Raw genomic sequence first — 17190 nt, forward strand, 5'->3', positions numbered from 1 at the left:
TAAGAGGCACAGCAGTGACCCTGCTGTGCAGGCCGCTGGGCCCTGGAGGTGGCATTCCCACTGCTTTAGAAAAAATGCTTCTCAAGCCTCAGAACTGTTCCTGAACAAAACTGAGATCCATAGCCGAGTTCTGGAAAGGGGCGTGAGTAATAGGAGACATGACGGGGGCTGAGCCCCTGGGAAGCCCATGAGGAAAACCCAGCAGTGTTTCTGTCTTAACCCCAAAAAAGGAAAACATGACATGATTAGGTTAGACGTGCTTTCAGGAGGGCCTAAAATCCTTAGCTTCAATGTGCATGAGATTGGAAACTCAAGATTTTTAAAGTTTGTTTTGATGGCTGTGTCTGACAGTGTGAGACCCCAATATTCTCCAACCATAGACTTGTGAGGGGCAGGACAATGGGGACGAGGCTCCCTGAAATGGCCCAAGGCCTGGCCCCGGGGGGAGCGAAAGGGCACTGGCCTGACTGGCGCCTTCTTGATGGGCCCTTGTTCCTGACCCACCACATGTATCCCTGAGGTGCGAGTGTTCGCTGTCCACTCACTCCTGTTTCCTAATCTGTGTGGGAGGAAGTGCTCTTGTCTACCTCCAGAACTCCAGGATTTGAACGAGGGAAAGAAGAATTTAGGAAGAAGCTGGCCATGGACATTGGTCCTGTAGCTTTTGGACCAACATCTAATTCCAGGAGAACATAGGAACCATTCCAGGGCTCAGCCACGCAGGTGGGCCTCAAGTCTTCCCCGCAAAATGAACACAGCGGCTGTGTCCGCGAGTTGCAATGACTGAGAACATAGGCTGTGGGACTTTCTCTTCATGTCTTCTCTTCAAATCGTCTCTTGCAGCTGGGCTGTGGCACTGCAAATCTCTACATCCCAGGGAAAAAAGAAGCCATTTCCAACGCAGCTTGAAATTTTAAAAAAGGAGTCACATATTTCTCTGTGTATGTCATCTTTTCCCAGATGGATCCAAAATGAGCCACATAACTTCCCTGTTGCAGAGTTTCTGAGAGACTCATAGATCTGAGAGCTGGGAGGGGCTTCAAGACTTGGTGTGAGCCAGTCCTCTTTGGTTCCAATAGATAGAAATATGTTCTTCCCATTTTATAGACGAGGCGACGGCCATTGCAAGGTTGGTGATCTTTACGATGGCGAGGCTGGTGGGTGATGCTGATGTAGAGGTGGTGGGATGGACTGTTTTCTTGTCCTCCACCAAAGGGCTTCACAAAAGTAGAAGATGCTACCATCATGCACATAGGGGTGAACAAGGAAGCATTAAAGGAAGAGAAAAAAGGAATGTAGGACCCATAGAAATCTTGGCGGCAAAGTCTAGTGAGATGTCCTAACTGGCACACAGTAGGTCTTCCTATATGCTGTAAAGAGGGTGAGTGGGCAAGGTAAAGCCATGAGCCTGGAGACCAACTTTACAGCCTGTATGTAGTGCCCTGGGTTTATGTACAAACCAAATATGGCCAGTGTTCTTTGGATATGTGGTATCTCTGAGACTTTATAAAAGTTGATTTATTCAACAAGAAAGCCAGTTTGCTAAGCAGGGAAAATTGCCAATGAGGCCAAGGTGACATCAGTTTCAGGCACGATGTAAGCTGATTAGCCTCACACAGAGACCCTGCCTCCTGCACTGAGACCTCTAACCCCACGGCTGTCTCGGACACTCACAGGCTGGTTGCGAGGGCAGCGTGGGCAATGGGTAAAGGACAAGGCCTTATTAGGAGAGTCTCCCAGGAAGCAGGGGAAAGCAAGGGCATTCCTTTAGAATGATGAAAGTGTTTTATTTTGCATTGGGTTTTTTCATTACAAAAGAATTGTGGAATGATGTTTTTGCATTACCTTTTTTTTTTTAAAAAAACAAAGGGAATTTTTCTCTCTCTCTCATTGGATAAATACAGATCTGATCATGGCAGCCTTGCTTAAATTCCCTTGGAGGCCTTCTCTTCCTGATTTGAAAATAACCCAACTCACAAAGTGGTTGTAAACATCTCTGACCTTCAGCAGATTTGCACGGGACAGTCTTTCCACTCATTTACAAAATGATATACTTCCATATTGGCTTGGTTAATAGCCACTCTTCCAAGTTGCCCCTGCCTGGAACCCCCCGGACCTATCCCAAATCCAGCATCTAGGACAGCAGGTGGCTCTAGGCCCCTGCTCGGGCATATGACTCTATCTGTTCTGATGGGACACCTGTGCCTTTGTGGTTGTTGAAGGATTATTAACCAGATGGCTCAGCACAGCCAGACACAGCCCATCCCCCCAGCCCACCTCCCTCCTTCAGCACCTTGGTTTCTGAGTACTGACCACACAGCCCTCATTCTGCTCTTTGAGTGTGTCATGCCCCACCCAGTGCCTTTGCAAGTGTGCTCCTTCTGTCTAGAATGATCCCTTGCACCCTGTCCCCTTTCTTGTTTGGTGCCTTCTCGTCGTCTCTTCAATTATTCATAGCCAGCTTCAATAAATACAGGATGGGTGAATGACAGAACGATCAGTCACGTTCAAGAGGAGCAGCCCCTTGCAAGGGACTAATTCTGGAGCCATCCATTGCCTTCGCCTGGTTAATCATTGCCAGAAGGAGAAAGGCCAGGGTGCCCACCTTCTGTCTTGCCGGAGATGCTCCTGCAGAAAAGCAGTTTCAGTCCACTTAGTGGTGAGTGTTATCGCTTGCAAAGAGGGAAAGGAGAAATAATCTGAATATTTGGGATTCCAACAGTTGTCTTGTACCAGGTAACATGAAGTTTCCTATCTCCTCTGACCAGACATGAGGCAAGAAAGAAAATGAGAGCGAAGCAGGAGAGGGACCGAGGATGAGACAACCTGCAATGCAGCCTGCAGACCCTAGCGGCCCACCCGGAAGCCATTTTGCTCCTGTCTTCAGAGCTTGTGCAGCAGCTACTTCACTGCGTGGTTGCAGATTGCAGGGCTAGTGGGGGGCCAGCCCCAGGCAAGGGCACGGGAGCTCAGCATTCCAGGGAGATACCCTGGAAAAGGAAGGAGGCAAGCAGGGGAGGGAAGGCTTCTTAACACTCACTCAAGGTACTTAGAAACAGCTGGAAATGAGGACATGTTTACCTGCTTGTGAAGGGTTGTGTTGCCTTTTATTTTATTTGGGTTTGTTATCATGCTTCCTTATTGGGCACAGCTTGCCTTGACTTTCCAGTCTGCAAAAGTTTACAACCAAGAAAACAAAAGGAACAATTTTGCAAGCATTGTGATGGGTCCTGCTGTCTCACTGGAGCCTAAAATTAAGGGTTTCAATACATGTCTGTTTCCCTTCCACCCCCGAACGCTAACAAAGTAAGGATAATATAGGGGTTTCCTTCCCCCTGACATGCCATCAGGATGAAAACACCAGTGTTTGTTCAGAGTGTAGAGTAGTATTTTTCAAAGAGTAATTTTTGAAACTCTAGCCTCTAGAAATGTTCTTCTAGCTAAAGTATCCCTGGTCAGTGTTTACTGGGGACATGCAGGGGCTGTAGTGCTCAGAAGTTCCCCCCACAAAGGCTGGCTGGCCTGAATCGCCTTCCTGCGGTCTGTTCACACTTTCTTCATTCCACATGCTCTGAGATCCCAGGAAGTTGCTCTCAGCAGTATGCCATTCTTCTCCGAACATTTGGCAGCCCACCACGTGCCAACACTATGCTCCAGGCTGGGGACCCCAAGAGGAATGGCTGAACACTGAGGGTGTTACACGCTGGGCAGGGAGCAGACTCACCACAACGGGGACAATAGAGTGAAGGGACACTATTAATAGTTGATGAATTATTATACTGGGACAGCAGGGCTCAGCCAGGACTGCCCTACATATACAGAGCTGACACATGACAGAGGGTTTGTGTTTCTTGTTGTTCTAGGAGGGCCAATGGGTGGTAGTCACAGGGAAAAAAGTTTCAGTTCAAAATGAAAAGAGGCTTCCCAACAGGTAGCCTCCGAAAACAGTATGAGCTATTTTATGAGGTAGTGAGCAGCCCATCTCTGCATGTATGCAAGAGGAAGACTAACAACCCACCCTTTAAGACGTTGTGTATAGAAGACATGTCAGGATGACAGTGGGCTAGGTGACCATTGAGTGACCTCTGACCCATCTGAGGCACCTACTCTTCCTCACCCCCCCCATTGCTAAGGGTTAGTGGCTTTACCCCTGAGCACCAAATCCTGCCAATCTGATTTATGCAGACATACACACTTGGTAAAAGTAGAAATTCAACAGGATTGAGAGATTAAAAAGTTGCTGTTTTAGCATAATTAAGGTTCACTGGTACCTATACATGAAGTAAATAATATGAGATGAGATTTCACAGAGTAATCTTGACCTTAAATAAAGAGAACATACTGTAACATGTAAGCAGAATATGGTCACGATTTGACCAAGTTTGAAGTGGATCAGAATCAGTTCTGAAGAGCCGGCTGAGGTTGGTCGGGTCAAGGTTGGTCAACAATATTTGTACTTTGGTTATGGTAACGTTAAGGGAAGAAGTCATGGGAGAGAAAAGTGAAATTCTTTGTACTAGTTTTGCAGCTTGTCTGTAAAGCCTTAAGTTAGTTTTAAAAAAAAGAGCGCAGAACACCCACAGGTTCTGCTCCTAAGCCCTGTTCATGCCCTGCCCTGCCTGATGACCTCCCTTTGTCCTTTCGGGCTCAGCTCAGGCAGAATATCCCAGATTACTGCTCCCCTCCGGAGTCCTCAGATACATCTGCATTTTCCCCAGTTACACCACCTCCTAGTATGAGTCTCCAGCTCTATGGCACCTTTCTCCCCTGGGGCATTTCTTCATGTCATCTTTAGTTCCTAGTACCAAGGTGCTACTCAGCACCGTAGTACACATCTCTCACATGAATTAATAAATCAATCCAATCTGAACAAGTTTTATTATTGTTTTCAAATTATGGTAAAATATGCACTACATAAAGTTTACCATTTAAGCACTTTTAGGTGTATAGTTCTGTGGCATTAAGTACATGCCAATGTTGTGTGATTTTTCTATCATTTTAAATGGATTAAACTGGTCAGAATTTACTAGAGCTGCTAGATCCACTTAATCTGGACCCAGGGGACCTGTGACACTCAGAATTAATTTAATCCCACTCACACCAGGTGCCTCCAATCAAAATCCATTTGATTAAGGGCGGAATTGTTTCATCCCATTTGAACCAGTTTGAATCAGTCATAACCAGCTCTGCCCAGGCTCCTGGCCAATAACAAACCTTCAAAGTTGGTTCCCTTTTTTGGCCTAATCTCTTGGGTTGCCGCTTTCTCTTTTGTTAATTTTTTTTTTTTCCTGAAGCTATCTACCCCCACATTGCTTTCCTCTCTGCTCCCACAGCACCGCACCCATTCCCGGTTTGAACTAGCTATGGGGCAGGGAGCCTGCATTCTACCACCACCTTCACTGTTCCACTGCACGCGTGCACTTTAAAAACAACCCCAGCGATAAACAGTCTGACTCATACTTAGGGAGATTCCCTGTAACTGGACAGCCTGCTCAAATGTGTAAAGTCACCTCCTCTCCACGCCTGGGGGAAGACGGGCATTTTCTCACAGTCACTATTTCCTACCTCACTAGCTCTCAACATCTCCGCTTGAAGTTAAAGAATGTAGAGCTGCCTTCGGAACCAAGAAACTGTGCTCCAGTAATTTTCCTGTCATTAACTAGCGTGTAATGTTAGTCATGCCCTCTGTGGGACAACATTACCACGTTAGTGAAACGGGCTTGGATATACAAAGTGTGCGTTTTATTATTAGTACTATTTATTGACGTTGCAGCGGGCTTCTTTCTTCCCACACATTACCTCGAATCACGGGGGAAACGGTGGTGAATGGCTGTGGCTGACGGCGTGTGCCCGTTTTGCCTCCTAATCCTGGGTAGACTTTGGAGGTCTCCTGTCCTTCGCCCCGTCTTAAGGGACCCAGCGAGTGTCACCCCGTGTGTGAGGAGGCGAGTGCATGTGACCCGTGTTCCCTCCCTTTGCTGTTCTTACTGTCACCATCTCCTTGTCTGCTCTGGTTCACAACAAAATTTTCCTCGCTGGCTCCCTGCTTGGGCCTCACCCCCCGCCTGTTGCATCTAGAAAGGCCCACGTGCCTGCTGTGCCTCGGTCCTTCCACGGCCCCCGCAGACCTCCACCGCGCGGCCCTAGCTGACCCCCTGGTCCCACCCGTTTCCCTCTCCGTCAGCCGGCTCCCGCCAGGGCCACTCTTCCCTCCTCTCTCGTCGCCCCCCTGTCCTCGCTGCCTCTGGCCAGGCCGCTCTCCCCTCTACGGGGTGATGTGTCTTTTCCCGGTACCCAGGGATGGGTCTCGCTCGCTCGTGGCGGTCCTTCCAGAGGCGGCCGCCAGGGGGCGGCAGGCGCGGCTCCCGATGACAGCAGGAGGCCGCGAGGTGGGGAGGAGGGACCGAGGGCGCGCGGATCCCGGCTCTCCGGATCGCAAACTCCGAACCAGAGCTCTCCGCGCGCGCCCGAGCCGCTGGCCGCCCGCGCAGCCCGACGCCGGACCGGGGCGCAGCGGGAGCCCTTGCGGGGCGGGCGCGGGGCGGCGGCGGCGGCGGCCGTCCATGCGGCTGGCTCGGGGCTGCCGGGCGCCGGGAACCACGCGGGGGCGAGGCGGCCGCCGGCCGCTCCGGGACGCGGACCGCCAGGTGAGCAGAGCCAGCCGAGCCGCGCGCCCGCGCCCCCTGCGCCCCGCCCGCGCGGCCCTGACCCGGCCGGCAGCTGCCCCGTCCCTCGGGGCCCTTGTAGACCCCGGGCGGGCTGGCGTGGGCGGCGGGGCGCAGTGGGTGTGTCCCGGGCGCCGCGGGCGCGGGGCGCTCCGGGCTCGGGGGAGCCCGCCCGCGCCTGGTTCGTGCAGACGGCTGCGCCTCCTCTCCTCTTCCCTTCCTGGGGCTCCAGCTCTGAAACTTTAGGGACAGTCAACCGTGGCCGTCCCGGAGTCGGGGCCGAGGGCACGAGCGGGTGCACATCCAGCGCGTGCGCCCCTATCCCGGCCTCGTTTCCCTCCTGCCCCGTGGGCTGGAGAGCTGGCCGTCCGGGTCGGCGCGCATCGAGCCCCAGCCTGGGGCCTCGGCCACGCCGTTTTCTAGGAAGCCTCAAATCCGTGTGTGCGTGCGAGCGTGCGTGCGTGTGTGTGTGTGTGCATGTGTGTGTGTGTGTGTGTGTGTGTGTGTGTGTGTGTGTGTGTGTGTGTGTGCGTGCGTGCCTGTGTGTGTGTGTGTGTGTGTGTGAGCTAAGCCGCTGCAACCCAGCGCCTCTGGGAGCCAGAGTGGATGGGTTGTTTCCGTCAACCCGGACACTTCCTCACGTGCAGCCCGGGAACCTGCAGTCCCTTGGAGCGCTTGGAGAATTACCTTTGACAGAACTAGCTCGCTTTAGAGCTTTAGAGATCTGCAAGTTAGTATTTTTTCCTTGAAATAACATCAGCCCTAACTTGGAAAGGGGCTTGCAAGATATTCTCAGGCCCACTTAGCATCTGGAATTTGTGGGTCTGGGGCTTTCTAAGCAATCCACTCTCAGCACCGCCCTCCCCTTGGCCCCTCTCCCCCAGCTCTGCTGCTGCCTGTTGTGGGTCTTCCTGCTCCATGGTGACCCCCACCACGCAGCACTTTGCCCCACTGCACGCACTAAGTGAATGTGAAGCCCTGGACCTTGGGAGCCAGAGCGATCATGGGATGCCTGTTGGAATCTGGATTAAGAGAGAGACCAGGGACGTCTAGGGAATAATCTTGTCGAACAGTTGAAGGCACCCAGGCACAGAGTAGTCTAAAGATTTTTCAAAGATCACACGGTTCTTAAAACCTGCATAACCTGCAGTGTATCTTCCACTTCATTGATAAAGGTGATGAAGTGGTTGTGCATAATAGTAAGTATCGTACTTGGTCTCAATATACAGAGAAGCAAACATTTTAAAAATGTGATTTAAATACAGTACTACACAATACCTATAGCTTTTTGTTGGCACCATAGTTGAATTCCTTTAGAAAACAAAATCTTAGCCCTGGAGGAAGCAAATGGGAGTCCTGGGACTTTCCTATAAACCTATGCAGCACCAGAGCAGGGATTTCCCAGAGGTTCTGGCCTGGGAAATGAGTTGGGTGATCACAGCACTGGAGCCCCTACGTAAGAAGCACCGGGGCGGGCCTCTTGTGGGGATAGTGGCCGGGGAGCTCAGGGGCTCTCCTCCATGCCCAGCCCTGAGCAGGGCACCAGACTGTTTTCATCTTCATTTCATTCTTCCCTGCCATGAAGACATGTGTCTCAATGGCTGGTAGCAAAAAAATAAGTAAAATATGTAGTCTAGTGTTTGGGAGAAAGATCAGGGTTGGATATTTTACTTGGAGGCTTTCTGGCAGTGGTTTTGTTTTTTGTTTGTTTGTTTTTGCCTAGAAATACTTCCTGTGATTGCAATCAGTTATCCTAAAGAGAGGCTGCGATTGTGCCTGTCCTTCTCTGTCCCCCACATTTCTCTCCATGACTCCACCTTTCTCCCAGTTGGTCATGAGTCTCTATGTTCCAGTGCCCCCAACACCCCAATCCCATCCCCCACATTTATAGCTCATTCATTCCCAAGTTCCTTCCACATTCCTTTGTAATATCTCAGGGAATTATTTTCCTGTCTCCATTCCCTCTGCGCCCTCCTTAAACCGTGTCCACATTACAGTAATTATCTTCCTCCTTGACTTCTGGCTATGAATCACTTTCTTCATTTTAATCCATCTTTTTTCATGCTGACAGATTAATATTCCCCCAAATCTGATTTTGCCACATCATTTCCCTCAAGAAATTACAATGGCTCCCCAGTATTCAGTTCTGTTTAATTCTTCTTCAATGAATATTTTTGCATTTGCTGTATGCCAGGGACTGTGCTATGTGCTGGGTCTTAAACCAAGAACAAGACAGTATCCTTGCCCTTGATTTGTTGACAGGCTAGCAGATGACAAATGACCACCTGGGAGAGAAAAACACAGAAAGAAATAACCATAAACAATGCAAAACATTGGGGGTGTGCAAAACATCAAGGAGGCACAGATGAGAGTGACATTTTCTCTGCATGGGAGGACCTAGGAAAATTACAGCTGGGCTTTGAAGCATGAAGAGGAGCTTGAGGGGATGGGAAAGAATGGAAGGAGGGAGGGAACGCCAAGCAGAGGGAAGAGCTTGAGCAGAGACCTAGAGATGTGAAAGTGCTGGTATGGGCATGGTTGTTGAGCCAAGGTCATTCTTCATCTGGGCATTTAAAACTTGTCTTGATTTGAGTCCACTTTCTTGATCCAAGAGCAGCCCAGTTCTTCCCTGACTGAAACCCTTCACTCCACTTATCCATTCTCATTAGTGTCATCTTAAATGCCCCTGCCCTAGAAATTCAGGTTTCCCCTCTATTAACCTACATTTTGCCATGAAGTATATCCCAGCCCTTGGACACACCCATCTCTCTCTTCCCTGAACCCGTCCTAGGTGCTTCCCTGCCTTCTTTGCACTGACTCTGTGTGCAGCCTGGACGTGTCCCAGCAGGCAAACCTCGTCTCCCCAGCCACCCTGGAGCTGCTCCCACGCAGCCCCTTGTCTTTTCCTCCATGTGCTCTCCCAGGCCGTGCCCAGGGCCACCAACACATTCCCAGCAAATGTTTCCCTTCTTTCTCCTTTGCATTTTGCCCACCTTTTATCTTTTTGTGTGTGTGCAGAATCATGATCTGTATCTACAGATGGGCGGATATAAAAGCTTCATGGGTGTTTATTGATGATCTTCTGTGTGAAAACAGCTGATTAGACACGTTATGCTGGGAGCTCCCTCGTTCCCTGGGTGGGGGCTTCGGTGCGGGCTGTGGCGTGGGGCTGCTGTGCTGACTCCTGCCCCGTTTCAGACCCTGCTTCACCTCTGCAGAACTTGGGTGCTGGTGCTGAAACACTGCCCCCACCCATCTTCGGGGCATGTTTTGCCCTCTTTTCTTTCCCCAAGCCATCCAAACTGACTTCAGTGGTTTCTGGAGCCACGCTGTCCTGATGAGCTCATTTCTTCGGTGAGCACTGGCGTGCGCTCTGCTTAGTGCTATAATCCTCCAGGCAACCTGTAGCTGAGACATTATCATCCACATTTTATGAGGAAGAAAACTCCGACTTCCTTGCCTGAGGTCAACAATTCAGATTTTGAACCTAAATCTTAGAACCAAGCTCTCTAAGTCTGGTGTTCTTTCCACTATATCGTTATTTCCTGAAAGGGTTGTCTTCGGGACATATGAATCAGCATTAGGATCTGGTGGGAGGAAAGCACAGATTCTAGGGTGGAGGCAGGACCTGGGATTTGGCATTTAAGACCACCACCTGTGATTCTTCTGCAGCTCAGGTTTGAGGGCCCCTGCCCCAGGCTGCCTTTACAACGAGGTCCCAGTGACACGTGGTCAGTTATAAGGAGCTTCAGCCCAGGTAGTAGTCTTTTCTAATGGAGGCCTGACCTCAACCCCAAGGCATGAGCAACAGGGCATCACGGCCCGGACTAGGCAGAGAGCCCTGTTTTGGTCAAAGGGCCTTTAGTTCAGTCCTGAAAGCACCCTCCTCAGCCCTCCATGAACAGGCACATAAGCTCAGCCCCCATGGGACTCACTGTGGACTTATTTCTGGGTCTGAGCAATGGTGTGGGAGAACAATTCAGGGTGGGTTGGTTCAGGAGCCCCAAGTCATCTGGGGGTGAGAAGGGGGCTAAACTCCCCAAATAGGGCTCAGCATGCTGTACTGGCCACTCCCTCCTCCAGGTGTGATGAGTTGGACCTTCTTCCCCAGAGAGGGGTCAGTGACAGATTTCCTTCATTCTACAGGCCTTTCTTTCGTCCCCCTGCTTCCAGCCTCGATTTCCCATCTGCCACGAGGGGGCCAAAGCCTGGTGGGCTGCTGTGGGGACCAAGTGTGCAGGCCTGCAGAGCTTTAGGCAAAGGCCTGGCGCAGAGTAGGCGCTCAGCGTCAGTTCTCTAACCTGCTCTGAGCCTGTCGGTGCCTGGCCGGCAGGGGTGCTCAGTATATGTGCTATAGAAAAAACATAATTTCAGGTCCAGGGGTTTGTGTCTGAAGAGCTAAATATTGCAACCTTATATGTCAAACCCAGCAAATGAACATCCCCAGCTGTGCAGTAATAATAATAATGAATGATCCATTCCACAGCCTCTCCCCTCCCCACCGCCTCCCCCAGTTTCCTTCCATTCCACCAAAAGAATCCTAAGAAACAGGCAGGTAGCTCCCCCTAACTGTAATAATGGTTAGGGAGAGCTGGCTCTTCCTGCTAATACATTTTTCTTTTTATCTAATCTTTCCACTGAATGTACTATGCACGCCGTTTAGTCCTGCGGAAGCTGATCACTTAGGTGGTGCCCCCAGCATTCTCCCTTGGCCCCTCTGCTCTCAGGCGTGGTCCCGAGGACAGAGAGCCAGGCTTACACAGTGGTGTCTTTTCCCAGAAGGGTGGTACTGGGCAGCTCATGACCTGGGCTGGGCAGCAGGCTGGCCTGCCCCACCCTCCCAGCCAGCTGGCTGGCTGCCCAAGGGCTGGCCAGCATGAAGGACCCAAGTAATGAGTGATTAATGGGCACCCCATCTAATCTCCTGCCAGGGGAAATGAAGGGCCAGCCGAGGGCCGGGGCTCGTCATGACCTGCTCCAGGTGGGCCTGGAATGCGCCCAGCTCAGGATGGGGATTAAGGCTTGAAAGATGGAGGAAATGAGATGTTAACCCTTTAGGCCAAGGCCCTCTGAGCCCCAGCAGGGAAATGACAGGGGAATTATCTGCAGGCATCTGATGAGAGAGGAGCATGCCGTTTGATTTATGGCCGGGATGCGGCCACATGACTGTCAAGGGTGCCGCGAGTTGGGGGACAAGCTGTGTCTTTGACTTAAACCAATTTTCTTGAAGGCTCCGTTGAGAGAGAAGATTCATTTCTTATGAAAATGGATATATGTACGCTGGGAGGCTGCTCTATGAAAATGGATATATGTACGCTGGGAGGCTGCTCTATGAAAATGGATATATGTACGCTGGGAGGCTGCTCTATGAAAATGGATATATGTACGCTGGGAGGCTGCTCTATGAAAATGGTTATATGTACGCTGGGAGGCTGCTCTACCTGATTCCTTCTTGGAAACCTTCTGATTGTATCAGCAAGTTACAAATTTGTAGTTGCCTAACCCACTTTTCCTCCTGACACCCAGTGCATCTGACCGCTTGTCATTTCAAGGAAGACAGAGGAGGGAGTCTGGCACTGGCTGGTCAACGTCTCCAGCATGGTGTCCAGTCCCCCTCCCCAGGCAGGCAGCACACTTGTGTTCAAGGCCTTGGGTCCATGAAGCTGTGGATTCCTGAACAGTTTCCTTAACCTCTTGGGCTGTAGTTTTTCTGCCTGCAAAATGGGGGTAATAATAGTACATACCCTGGGTGAGATTCATGAGAATGCAAAATGCTTAAAGCCATCACAAGCATGTGGAAGTGCCATGTGAATGTCAGCCTCGTTTTTTTGTCCCCTCTGGCTAAATCCAGAGATGGTCTTCATAGCAGCAGCTTCTCTTCCAGGGCTCTAAGGCTCACTTTGGGTGAATGGATGACATGCTCTGTGATTGATCTCGCTGGTTTGACCCCTGACCTGCACATGCCTTGCATTCTGGTGTCCCTCACCCTCCTCTGCTGCTGGCCCCCCAGCCTCCAGCTGTCCTTTTGATGACACTCCAGTGGCCCTGGCCCCCTGCCTCCAGGCTCAGTGGCCGGACACTTGGACTGAGAGGTGAGGCCTGGCTGGTCCTCTTGTGGCAGGTCACTTCTGCAGCAGCTCAGCCCATTGCCAGCCTTGCTGTGACCTGACAGCCCTGAACCAAGTGGCTGTGCGTAGACCGGGCAGCCTTGAAAGCAAAATTAAGAGCCGTGGAAACAGTGTGACTGGGATGCAAATCACGGCCCTGTCCCCCTTTCTGGTTTCTCTGAGCTCTCTTTGCCTCATCCTGATTGAGGCTAATAATAGTAACACTTAGCTAATGGTTGAGAGGCGGGTCAAACCCGACAGCAGACATGAGGCTCTTTGAGGCTGTGTGGGAGAGTTTATTTCTGTTACAAGGTGAGCCTGGGGCATGGAGCTACGTCTTCAAGTTTTGAAGTCTCATTACAAGGTGTGCACTGACATTCTAGGCTCTAGCTCCGTTTAGTGTCTTTTTTCAGGACTGACAAGTAGCCGGGGTTTACTTGACTTCAGCGATGTTTTAGTTAAGGCCCAGGGCTTCATGCTGCTTGAAGTTCTAAGGACCTTTTGGCCAGCTAAGGGAACAGGAACTGATATTTATGGAGCTCCTTGATAGTACTGGGCTTTACCTTCATTCACTTATTTAATCTGCTCAATAATGTATGTGAGCTAGACTTCATTATTTCCTGCTCTGCAGCCTGGAAAATAGAGGCTCAGAGAGGTTAAGGAACTTGCACAGGCTTACACAGCAAGTACGTGTCAGAGTGATGTGTGAATTCCAAGTCATCTGACTTCAAAACTTGTGCTTTGGAGGAGCCTATGGGCCAGTCAGTGCCTCCGTCTAATTGTAACCCACTAAAATTTTTTAAAATTGAGATACAATTCATATACTATAAAACTTACCATTTTAAAATGTACAAACCAGTGGTTTTTAGTTTATTCACAAAGTTGTGCAGCCATCACCATGACATGATTCCATCTAATTCCAGAATATTTTCATCACCTCAAAAAAGAATCTCCATACCTATTAGAAGTCACGCCCCACTCCTCCCCATTCCAGGCCCTGAAAGCCACTAATCTAGTCTGTTTCTGTGGATTCTGTACATTTTCCTTTAAATGGGATCATGCGATATGTGGTCTTTTGTGCCTGGCTTCTTTCACTAAGAATGATGTTTTCAAGGTTCATCCATGTTGAAGGGTGGATCAGTACTTGATCTTTTTATCCTGTAACCTAACCCACTTTTAAAATGAGAGGTAAGACTGACTTTTTTCTAGAAAAGGGGTGTTCAAAACAGCTGCAACCCAGAGGTGCTCACTTTCTACTGTGAGCAGATGGGAAAAGCACAGAGGTGGTGCCTGGCTGCGGAGGTGCATGCAGGGTGGGGGGACTGCTGGGGTGATGTCTGGGAGTAGCAGGGGTGCCCAGCTTCTTTCCTCTGGAAACATTTTTGTGCTGCCCTCGGCTCACGCCATTAGCCAAGCCTATCCTGTAGAGGAAGTGTGGGTGCAGTAGGACCCCTGCCCAGGGGGAAGAGGCTAGAGTCTGCCAGGTTCGGATGCTGTCAGACATATTAGCCCGGCACAGTCTGCCGCACTGCTCTTGACTCCAGGTAGATGCTGGTGTCAGATTGCCAAGCGCTGACAGCCTGGTTGATTTACTTTTAAGGTTTTTAGATATAATTCCTTATTTTTTCTGATTCCAAAGGTAAGGTATATTTCTTGTGGAAAACTTGGGAAATACCAGAAAAACACAAAGAAGAAAAATAAAAATCATCCATAATTCCATAACCAATGATGATCATTATTTTTAATGTGTATCTTTCTAGTCTCTACCTATTATACACACACCCACACACACACACACACACACACACTCACACACTCACACACACTGTTTTGTAACATTGGTATCATGCTGAACATATTGTTTTGTTCAGTATGTTTTTCACTAAATAATACATGTAGAGAAAATTCCTCAGGCCAGGATCCTCACCTGAACCTAAACCACTTGATGATATAATTGGCCGAAGCTAGGCTAAAGCTTCCACACGTTAGGCCATGAGCCATTATTGCTGGTGTTACTCTATAAAGAGCTCCGCCCAGAGGCAGAGGCAGAGACGGGTTGCAAACGCCCCAGAGGCAGACGTGATCACTGCACAGACCTGCCCCAGTGAGAATAAAGCTTGATGGGAGCCCTTTTACCCCTAAGTTCTGCTGTTATTTGGTCTCACCGAATCCACAGTGAGCTTGCGCAGGGACAGTCCCCCTCAGGCGAGACGGTATGTCATAAACATTTTCCCTATGTACTAAACATTCAAAATTCTTTCAAAACATTTTTTAAATGGTTGCCAAGTATTTTTTTAAATATTAATGTTTGCTTAAACCATCCCCTATTTTGGGACCTACTGGTTGTTTTTAGTTTTTCAATATTGTTTATAAATAAACTGCTTTTTTGTGTATTTTTTGTACTTCTATTAATGTATAGTTCTGTTTCTGGGACAAAAGAGATAAGTATTCTTAAGGTATTTGATATGTATGGTCAAACTGACCTTCCAGAAAGACTGTATAATTTATAATTCCACAATTGTGTTATTTTTAACTTGAATTTTACTGTACGTAACTTCACCCAAAATGTCCCTCCCTCGCTCCTCTCCCCCCCATCTCCCGCCCCTCACCTCCTGCCCCGTCCTGCAGAGTACACTAACTGCTTCTATTTTTCTGTTTTCTCCTTGCTGTTTGCCTTTAAGCATGAACACATTTGTCTTTTTCACATACTATGATTTTGTGTAAACATTTCTCTTGACTAAGTGAGGGTTCCCATTTTTAAGGAGAATGACAGTTTCCATCATTTTGCTCCATCATGGTTTCCTTAGCCCTCCCCATTTTCTGTTAGGATTTAGGCTGTTTCTACTTTTTTTGTAATTGAAAAATTAGCACTGCCTACATGCATGTTCAATTTGCAGTGATTTATTTATTTTCTGATCTCACGTTCCATTTGGGAAATTCAGTTCCCAGCCATCTAATTCCCAGGTCAAAATCAGGGGCCCTTCTAATAATGGTACATGCTGCTCAGGGGCGGTTCAGAGAAAATACACCTGGTTGGCCCAGGTGAGAGTTCTGAGAAACAGAATGGCTGCTTGTTTTCTGCCTCCTCTTTCCTTTCCCACTAGGTGTAGTTCCTTCCTGAGGCTCACCAGGGAGGAACTCAGCACTTCACTTCTAGCAAGGGGTGTAAGAGGTGCTGTGAGGTGAGGACGTCTGACTTCCATACAGAGGAGTTAGGTCAGTGTTCAGACAGTGTTCACTTAGAAAGGGAACCACACAGTATGTGGTCTTTTGTGGCTGGCTTCTTCCGCTAAGCGTAGTGGAGTGGAGGGGCTTGGCAACTTCTGAGATTGTGCTAATATGCTGTAGAGGTTCTGCATGTACTAATATCACATGCATGGTGGGCATCGTTATGCATTCATTCACTCCTGCATCCTGAGCCCTTATCTTGCATCAGCTGGCTGCACCGTGCATTGCAAATGATGTGAGTTCTAGTCGTGACGTTGCTGCTTATTATGGCTTTGAACAGCTTAAGCTCTTTGAACTTCAGTTTCCTTGTTTGTGAAATAGACCAGTCATCACTGTACGTGCCATAGGAGTGAGAGGAGACAGCATATGTGCAGTGTTTGGTCATTCCTACAGTGAAACACAGGGCCTGCCATGTGCCTTAACTAGCAGTGGGACATTGTTCATTTTAAAGATAAAGACAATGCATTCCTGCCTTGAGGGGCACTTACAGCCTTGGAGGGCAGGCAGAGACTATGATCAAGGTGATAAGCATGCAGTAGGAGGGCTGGGCGCCCATGTGAAGGGCATCAGACTCAGACTGTATGAATTCAGAGACCAGAGCTCCCCTCCGTTTAAGAGGGGAAAGCAGTGTAGAGGGAGGGAGAAAGGAAGTAGAAGCCAGTTGTGTTTTATGCAAGGGCTGCATTCTTGAAGACCTTACAGGATTCAGATCACTCACGATTCAGACTTTTTTGTTTCCCAAAGACTAAATGCAAGGAGCTTGCATATGTTTTTGACACATACTCAGAATGCATACCATGCTTTGATGTTTTGCACATTGCTGGCGTTATCTCTAACACTGCACCGTGGGCTCGCTTACAAACTGCCCACTCAGTGTCTCGTGATGGTTATTTGGTGTCCTCAAAGCCAAGCTGGCTGTCGTCATCATCCCCGTGTGTATTTAATCTGGCACCACCATTTGACAGACTGTCTAGATCAGGGTTGGCAAACTTTTTTTGTAAAGGGCCAGATAGTTACTATTTTGGCTTTGCAAGCTTTGTTGCAACTAGTCACCTCTGCCTTTTGAGCATGAAAGCAGCTACAAACAGTACAGAAATGAATAGGCAGCACTGTGTTTCAGTAAAACTTTATTTATGGACACTGTAGTTTTATATAATTTTCATGTCATAAGATGGTATTCTATCAAATTT

General features: G+C 49.1%; 1 protein-coding gene across 2 annotated transcripts in view; it reads left to right on the top strand.

The window, feature by feature from the left end:
* Positions 1–6504: 6504 nt before the first annotated feature.
* Positions 6505–17190, top strand: part of THSD4 (thrombospondin type 1 domain containing 4) — a 528195-nt gene continuing 517509 nt past the window's right edge. For both annotated transcript variants that reach the window (XR_012120776.1, XM_073212115.1), the window contains exon 1: positions 6505–6647. The gene's annotated coding sequence lies outside the window, so the exon portion shown is untranslated. The remainder of the gene's footprint in view (positions 6648–17190) is intronic.

Source organism: Manis javanica, chromosome 8, assembly GCF_040802235.1.
Source record: "Manis javanica isolate MJ-LG chromosome 8, MJ_LKY, whole genome shotgun sequence".
Lineage (NCBI taxonomy): Eukaryota > Metazoa > Chordata > Mammalia > Pholidota > Manidae > Manis > Manis javanica.